The sequence below is a fragment of the Colius striatus genome, chromosome 19 (genome assembly GCF_028858725.1).
Source record: "Colius striatus isolate bColStr4 chromosome 19, bColStr4.1.hap1, whole genome shotgun sequence".
Taxonomy (NCBI): domain Eukaryota; kingdom Metazoa; phylum Chordata; class Aves; order Coliiformes; family Coliidae; genus Colius; species Colius striatus.
Window position 1 is genome coordinate 12,869,805 of NC_084777.1, and position 8,388 is coordinate 12,878,192.

Below are 8,388 nucleotides of genomic sequence, written 5' to 3' on the forward strand. Positions count from 1 at the left end.
ACTATGTGGCAGGGGGGCTCTATGGGGTTCTCTATGGCTCACTATGTGGCAGGGGGGTCTATGGGCGTCTCAATAGCTCACTATGTGGCAGGGTGGGGGATGGGATGGGGTGGGTCACAATTTGGCAAGGGAGGGTCTGTGGGGAGGGTCTCCGGCTCACAATGTGGCAGGGTGGTCTATGGGAGTCTCAATGGCTCAGTATTTGGCAGGGGGGTCTATGGGGGTCTCTATGGCAGGAGGTGTCTATGGGAGTCTCAATGGCTCACTATTTGGCAGGGGGGTCATTGGGGGTCTCTGGCTCACTATGTGGCAGGGGGGCTCTATGGGATTCTCCACGGCTCACTATGTGGCAGGGGGCTCTATGGGGGTCTCAATGGCTCACTATGTGGCAGGGGGCTCTATGGGGGTCTCAATGGCTCACTTTGTGGCAGGGGGCTCTATGGGGGTCTCAAAGGCTCACTATGTGGCAGGGGGCTCTATGGGGGTCTCCATGGCTCACTATATGGCAGGGGGGTCTATGGGAGTTACTATGTGGCAGGGGAGGCTCTTTGGGGGTCTCAATGGCTCACTATGTGGCAGGGGGGCTCTATGGGGGTCACTATGTGGCAGTGGGCTCTATGGGGGTCTTAATGGCTCACTATGTGGCAAAGAGGGATCTATGGAGGGGTCACTGTGGCATGGGAGTCTATGGGGGTCACTATCTGGCAAGGGGGGCTCTATGGGAGTCACTATGTGGCAGGGGTCTATGGGGGTCTCAATGGCTCACTATATGGCAGGGGGCTCTATGGGGGTCACTATGTGGCAGGGGAGGCTCTATGGGGGTCTCCATCGCTCACTATCTGGCAGGGGGTGCTCTATGGGGTCACTATGTGGCAGGGGGGCTCTATGGGGTCTCAATGGCTCACTATATGGCAGGGGGGCTCTATGGGGTCTCTATGGCTCCCTATATGGCAGGGGGCTCTATGGGGGTCACTATGTGGCAGGGGGGCTCTATGGGGGTCTCTATGGCTCACTATGTGGCAGGGGGGTCTATGGGGGTCTCAATAGCTCACTATGTGGCAGGGTGGGGGATGGGATGGGGTGGGTCACAATTTGGCAAGGGAGGGTCTATGGGGGGTCTGAATGGCTCAGTATTTGGCAGGGGGCTCTATGGGGTCTGAATGGCTCAGTATTTGGCAGGGGGGTCTATTGGGGGTCATTTTGTGGCAGGGGATGGTCTATGGGGGGGTGTCAATGGCTTACTATGTGGCAGGGAGTCTATGGGGGGGTCTCTGGCTCACTATGTGGCAGGGTGGGGGATGGGATGGGAGGCTGGGTCACTATGTGGCAGGGGAGGGTCTATGGGGGGTCTCAATGGCTCACTATTTGGCAGGGAGGTCTTTGGGGGGGTCTCAATGGCTCACTATCTGTCAGGGTGGGGCTGGGGTGGGTCACTATTTGGCAAGGGAGGGTCTATGGGGGTCTCAATAGCTCAGTATTTGGCAAGGGAGGGTCTATAGAAGTCTCAATGGCTCACTATTTGGCAGGAGGGCTCTATGGGGGTCTCTATGGCAGGAGGTGTCTATGGGGGTCTCAATGGCTCACTATGTGGCAGGGGGGCTGTATGGGATCACTATGTGGCAGGGGAGGGTCTATGGGGGTCTCAATGGCTCACTATCTGGCAGGGTGGGGAATGGGATGGGGTGGGTCACTATATGGCAAGGGAGGGTCTATGGGGGGTCTCAATGGCTCACTATGTGGCAGGGGGGCTCTATGGGGGTCTCTATGGCAGGAGGTGTCTATGTGGTATCAATGGCTCACTATTTGGCAGGGGGGTCTTTGGGGGGGTCTCTGGCTCACTATGTGGCACAGGGGCTCTATGGGATCACTATGTGGCAGGGGGGCTCTATGGGATCACTATGTGGCAGGGGGGCTCTATGGGGTCTCAATGGCTCACTATGTGGCGGGAGGCTCTATGGGGTATCAATGGCTCACTATGTGGCAGAGGGCTCTATGGAGTCACTATGTGGCAGGGGGCTCTATGAGGGTCTCTATGTGGCAAGGGGTGCTCTATAGGGGTCACTATTTGGCAGGTGGGTCTATAGGGGGGGGTCCCAATGGCTCACTATGTGGCAGGGGGTTCTATATGGCTCACTATGTGGCAGGGGAGCTCTAGGGGGCTCTCCATGGCTCAGTATGTGGCAGGGGGCTCTATGGGGGGTCTCAATGGCTCACTATGTGGCAGAGGGGGCTCTATGGGGGGGTCTCAATGGCTCACTATGTGGCAGGGTGGGGGATGGGATGGGGTGGGTCACTATATGGCAAGGGAGGGTCTATGGGGGGGTCTCAATGGCTCAGTATTTTGCAAGGGATGGTCTATGGGGGTCTCAATGGCTCAGTATTTGGCAGGGGGGTCTATGGGGGTCTCTATGGCAGGAGGTGTCTATGGGGGTATCAATGGCTCACTATTTGGCAGGGGGGTCTTTAGGGGGTCTCTGGCTCACTATGTGGCAGGGGGACTCTATGGGATCACTATATGGCAGGGGAGGGTCTATGGGGGTCACTCTGTGGCAGAGGGGGGCTCTCTGGGGGTCTCAATGGCTCACTATATGGCAGGGGGCTCTATGGGGGTCACTCTGTGGCAGAGGGGGGCTCTATGGGGGTCTCAATGGCTCACTATATGGCAGAGGGCTGTATGGGGGTCACTATGTGGCACGGGAGGCTCTATGGGGGTCTCTATGGCTCACTATGTGGCAGAGGGGTCTATGGGGGTCTCAATGGCTCACTATATGGCAGGGGGCTCTATGAGGGTCACTATGACGCAGGGGAGGCTCTATGGGTTCCCAATGGCTCACTATATGGCAGGGGGATCTATGGGGGTCACTATGTGGCAGGAGAGGGTCTATGGGGGGGTCTCTGGCTCACTATGTGGCAGGGTGGGGGATGGGATGGGGGTTGGGTCACTATTTGGCAAGGGAGGGTCTATGGGGGTATCAATGGCTCAGTATTTGGCAGGGGGGTCTATGGGTGGGGTCTCTGGCTCACTATGTGGCAAGGTGGGGCTGGGGTGGGTCACTGTTTGGCAAGGGAGGGTCTATGGGGGTCTCAATGGCTCAGTATTTGGCAAGGGAGGGTCTATGGGGGTCTCAATGGCTCACTATTTGGCAAGGAAGGGTCTATGGGGGTCTCAATGGCTCAGTATTTGGCAAGGGAGGGTCTATGGAGGGTCTCAATGGCTCAGTATTTGGCAGGGGGGTCTATGGGGGTCTATGGGGGGTCACTATGTGGCAGGGGGCTCTATGGGGGTCTCTATGTGGCAGGGGGGGTCTATGGGCGTCTCCATGGCTCACTATGTGGCAGGGTGGTCTATGGGGGTTACTATGTGGCAGGGGGCTCTCTGGGGGTCACTATGTGGCAGGCGGGGCTCTATGGGGGTCTCCATGGCTCACTATGTGGCAGAGGGGTCTATGGGGGTCTCACTGGCTCACTATGTGGCAGGGGGCTCTATGAGGGTCACTCTGTGGCAGGGGAGGCTCTATGGGGTCTCAATGGCTCACTATATGGCAGGGGGCTCTATGGGGGTCACTATGTGGCAGGGGGGCTCTATGGGGGTCTCAATGGCTCACTATATGGCAGGGGGCTCTATGGGGGTCACTATGTGGCAGGGGGTTCTCTATGGGGGTCTTAATGGCTCACTATGTGGCAGGGAGTCTATGGGGGGGGTCTCTGGCTCACTATGTGGCAGGGTGGGGGATGGGATGGGGTGGGTCACTATATGGCAAGGGAGGGTCTATGAGGGGGTCTCAATGGCTCACTATGTGGCAGGGGGGTCTATGGGGGTCTCAATAGCTCAGTATTTGGCAGGGGGTCTATGGGGGGTCACTATGTGGCAGGGGGGCTCTATGGAGGTCTCAATAGCTCACTATTTGGCAGGGGGGTCTATGGGGGTCACTATGTGGCAGGGGAGGGTCTATGGGTGGGGTCTCTGGCTCACTATGTGGCAAGGTGGGGCTGGGGTGAGTCACTGTTTGGCAAGGGAGGGTCTATGGGGGTCTCAATGGCTCAGTATTTGGCAAGGGAGGGTCTATGGAGGTCTCAATGGCTCAGTATTTGGCAAGGGAGGGTCTATGGGGTCTCAATGGCTCAGTATTTGGCAGGGGGGTCTATGGGGGTCTATGGGGGGTCACTATGTGGCAGGGGTCTCTATGGGGGTCTCAATGGCTCAGTATTTGGCAGGGAGTCTATGGGGGGGGTCTCTGGCTCACTATATGGCAGGGGGCTCTATGGGGGTCACTATGTGGCAGGGGAGGCTCTATGAGGCTCTCCATGGCTCACTATGTGGCAGAGGGCTCTATGGAGTCACTATGTGTCAGGGGAGCTCAATGGGGTTCTCTATGGCTCACTATGTGGCAGGGGGCTCTATGGGGGTCTCTATGTGGCAGGGGGGGGGGTCTATGGGCGTCTCCATGGCTCACTATGTGGCAGGGGGCTCTATGTGGGTCTCAGTGGCTCAGTATTTGGCAGGGGGGTCTATGGGGGGTCACTATGTGGAAGGGAGGCTCTATGGGGGTCTCAATAGCTCACTATGTGGCAGGGTGGGGGACGGGATGGCGTGGGTCACTATTTGGCAAGGGAGGGTCTATGGGGGGGTATCAATGGCTCACTATTTGGCAGGGGTCTCTATGGGGTCTCAATGGCTCACTATATGGCAGCGGGGTCTATGAGGGGTCATTTTGTGGCAGGGGAGGGTCTATGGGGGGGTCTCAATGGCTCACTATGTGGCAAGGAGTCTATGGGGGGGGTCTCTGGCTCACTATGTGGCAGGGTGGGCGATGGGAAGGGGGACTGGGTCACTGTGTGGCAGGGGAGGGTCTATGGGTGTCTCTATGGCTCAGTATTTGGCAGGGGGGTCTATGGGGGGTCTCAATGGCTCACTATTTGGCAGGAGGGCTCTATGGGGGTCTCTATGGCAGGAGGTGTCTATGGGGGTCTCAATGCCTCACTATTTGGCAGGGGGGTCTTTGGGGGGTCTCTGGCTCACTATGTGGCAGGGGGGCTCTATGGGATCACTATGTGGCAGGGGAGGGTCCATGGGGGTCTCAATGGCTCACTATGTGGCAGGGCCGGGCCCTATGGGGTGAGCCTATGGCTCACTATGTGGCAGGGTGGGGCTGGGGTGGGTCACTATTTGGCAAGGGAGGGTCTATGGGGAGGGTCTCCGGCTCACAATGTGGCAGGGTGGTCTATGGGAGTCTCAATGGCTCAGTATTTGGCAGGGGGGTCTATGGGGGTCTCTATGGCAGGAGGTGTCTATGGGAGTCTCAATGGCTCACTATTTGGCAGGGGGGTCATTGGGGGTCTCTGGCTCACTATGTGGCAGGGGGGCTCTATGGGAGTCTCCATGGCTCACTATGTGGCAGGGGGCTCTATGGGGGTCTCAATGGCTCACTATGTGGCAGGGGGCTCTATGGGGGTCTCAATGGCTCACTTTGTGGCAGGGGGCTCTATGGGGGTCTCAAAGGCTCACTATGTGGCAGGGGGCTCTATGGGGGTCTCCATGGCTCACTATATGGCAGGGGGGTCTATGGGAGTTACTATGTGGCAGGGGAGGCTCTTTGGGGGTCTCAATGGCTCACTATGTGGCAGGGGGGCTCTATGGGGGTCTCTATGGCAGGAGGTGTCTATGTGGTATCAATGGCTCACTATTTGGCAGGGGGGTCTTTGGGGGGGTCTCTGGCTCACTATGTGGCACGGGGGCTCTATGGGATCACTATGTGGCAGGGGGGCTCTATGGGATCACTATGTGGCAGGGGGGCTCTATGGGGTCTCAATGGCTCACTATCTGGCGGGAGGCTCTATGGGGTATCAATGGCTCACTATGTGGCAGAGGGCTCTATAGAGTCACTATGTGGCAGGGGGCTCTATGAGGGTCTCTATGTGGCAAGGGGTGCTCTATAGGGGTCACTATCTGGCAGGGGGGTCTATGGGGGGGGGGTCCCAATGGCTCACTATGTGGCAGGGGAGCTCTAGGGGGCTCTCCATGGCTCAGTATGTGGCAGGGGGCTCTATGGGGGGTCTCAATGGCTCACTATGTGGCAGAGTGGGGGATGGGCTGGGGTGGGTCACTATTTGGCAAGGGAGGGTCTCTGGGGGGCTCAATAGCTCACTATTTGGCAGGAGGGTAAATGGGGGGGATCTCTGGCTCACTATGTGGCAGAGGGGGCTCTATGGGGGGGTCTCAATGGCTCACTATGTGGCAGGGTGGGGGATGGGATGGGGTGGGTCACTATATGGCAAGGGAGGGTCTATGGGGGGGTCTCAATGGCTCAGTATTTGGCAAGGGGGTCTATGGGGGTCTCTATGGCAGGAGGTGTCTCTGGGGGTATAAATGGCTCACTATTTGGCAGGGGGGTCTTTGGGGGTCTCTATGGCAGGAGGTGTCTATGGGGGTATCAATGGCTCACTATTTGGCAGGGGGGTCTTTGGGGGGTCTCTGGCTCACTATGTGGCAGGGGGACTCTATGGGATCACTATATGGCAGGGGAGGGTCTATGGGGGTCACTCTGTGGCAGAAGGGGGCTCTATGGGGGTCTCAATGGCTCACTATATGGCAGAGGGCTCTATGGGGGTCACTATATGGCACGGGAGGCTCTATGGGGGTCTCAATGGCTCACTATGTGGCAGAGGGGTCTATGGGGGTCTCAATGGCTCACTATATGGCAGGGGGCTCTATGAGGGTCACTATGACGCAGGGGAGGCTCTATGGGGGTATCCATGGCTCACTATATGGCAGGGGGCTCTATGAGGGTCACTATGTGGCAGGGGAGGCTCTATGGGGTCTCAATGGCTCACTATATGGCAGGGGGATCTATGGGGGTCACTATGTGGCAGGAGAGGGTCTATGGGGGGGTCTCAATGGCTCACTATGTGGCAGGGAGTCTATGGGGGGGGTCTCTGGCTCACTATGTGGCAGGGTGGGGGATGGGAAGGGGGACTGGGTCACTATGTGGCAGGGGAGGGTCTATGGGGGTCTCAATGGCTCAGTATTTGGCAGGGGGGTCTATGGGGGAGTCTCAATGGCTCACTATTTGGCAGGAGGGCTCTATGGGGGTCTCTATGGCAGGAGGTGTCTATGGGGGTCTCAATGGCTCAATGTTTGGCAGGGGGGTCTTTGGGGGGGTCTCTGGCTCACTATGTGGCAGGGGGGCTCTATGGGATCACTATGTGGCAGGGGAGGGTCTATGGGGGTCTCAATGGCTCACTATGTGGCAGGGGGCTCTATGGGGATCACTATGTGGCAGGGGGGCTCTCTGGGGTCACTATTTGGCAGGGGGGCCTATGGGTGGTCTCTGGCTCACTATGTGGCAGGGGGGGCTCTATGGACGTCTCATTGGCTCACTATGTGGCAGGGGGCTGTATGGGGGTCTCAATGGCTCACTATATGGCAGGGGGTTCTATGAGAGTCACTATGTGGCAGGGGGCTCTATGGGGGTCACTATGTGGCAGGGGAGGCTCTATGGGGGTCTCAATGGCTCACTATGTGGCAGGGGGCTCTATGGGGGTCACTATGTGGCAGGGCGGTCTATGGGGGTCTCAATGGCTCACTATGTGGCAGGGGGGTCTATGGGGGTCTGAATGGCTCAGTATTTGGCAGGGGGGTCTATGGGGGGTCACTATGTGGCAGGGGGGCTCTATGGGGGGGGTCTCAATGGCTCACTATGTGGCAGGGTGGGGGATGGGATGGGGTGGGTCACTATATGGCAAGGGAGGGTCTATGGGGGGTCTCAATGGCTCACTATGTGGCAGGGGGGGTCTATGGGGGTCTCAATGGCTCAGTATTTGGCAGGGGGCTCTATGGGGTCTCAATGGCTCAGTATTTGGTAGGGGGCTCTATGGGGTCTCAATGGCTCAGTATTTGGCAGGGGGGTCTATGGGGGGGTCACTATGTGGCAGGGGGCTCTATGGAGGTCTCAATAGCTCACTATTTGGCAGGGGGGTCTATGGGGGTCTCAATGGCTCAGTATTTGGCAGTGGGTCTATGGGGGGTCACTATGTGGCAGGGGTGCTCTATGGGGGTCTCAATGGCTCACTATTTGGCAGGGGGGTCTATGGGGGTGGGGGTCTATGGGGGTCACTATGTGGCAGGAGAGGGTCTATGGGGGGGTCTCTGGCTCACTATGTGGCAGGGTGGGGGATGGGATGGGGGTTGGGTCACTATTTGGCAAGGGAGGGTCTATGGGGGTATCAATGGCTCAGTATTTGGCAGGGGGGTCTATGGGTGGGGTCTCTGGCTCACTATGTGGCAAGGTGGGGCTGGGGTGGGTCACTGTTTGGCAAGGGAGGGTCTATGGGGGTCTCAATGGCTCAGTATTTGGCAAGGGAGGGTCTATGGGGGTCTCAATGGCTCAC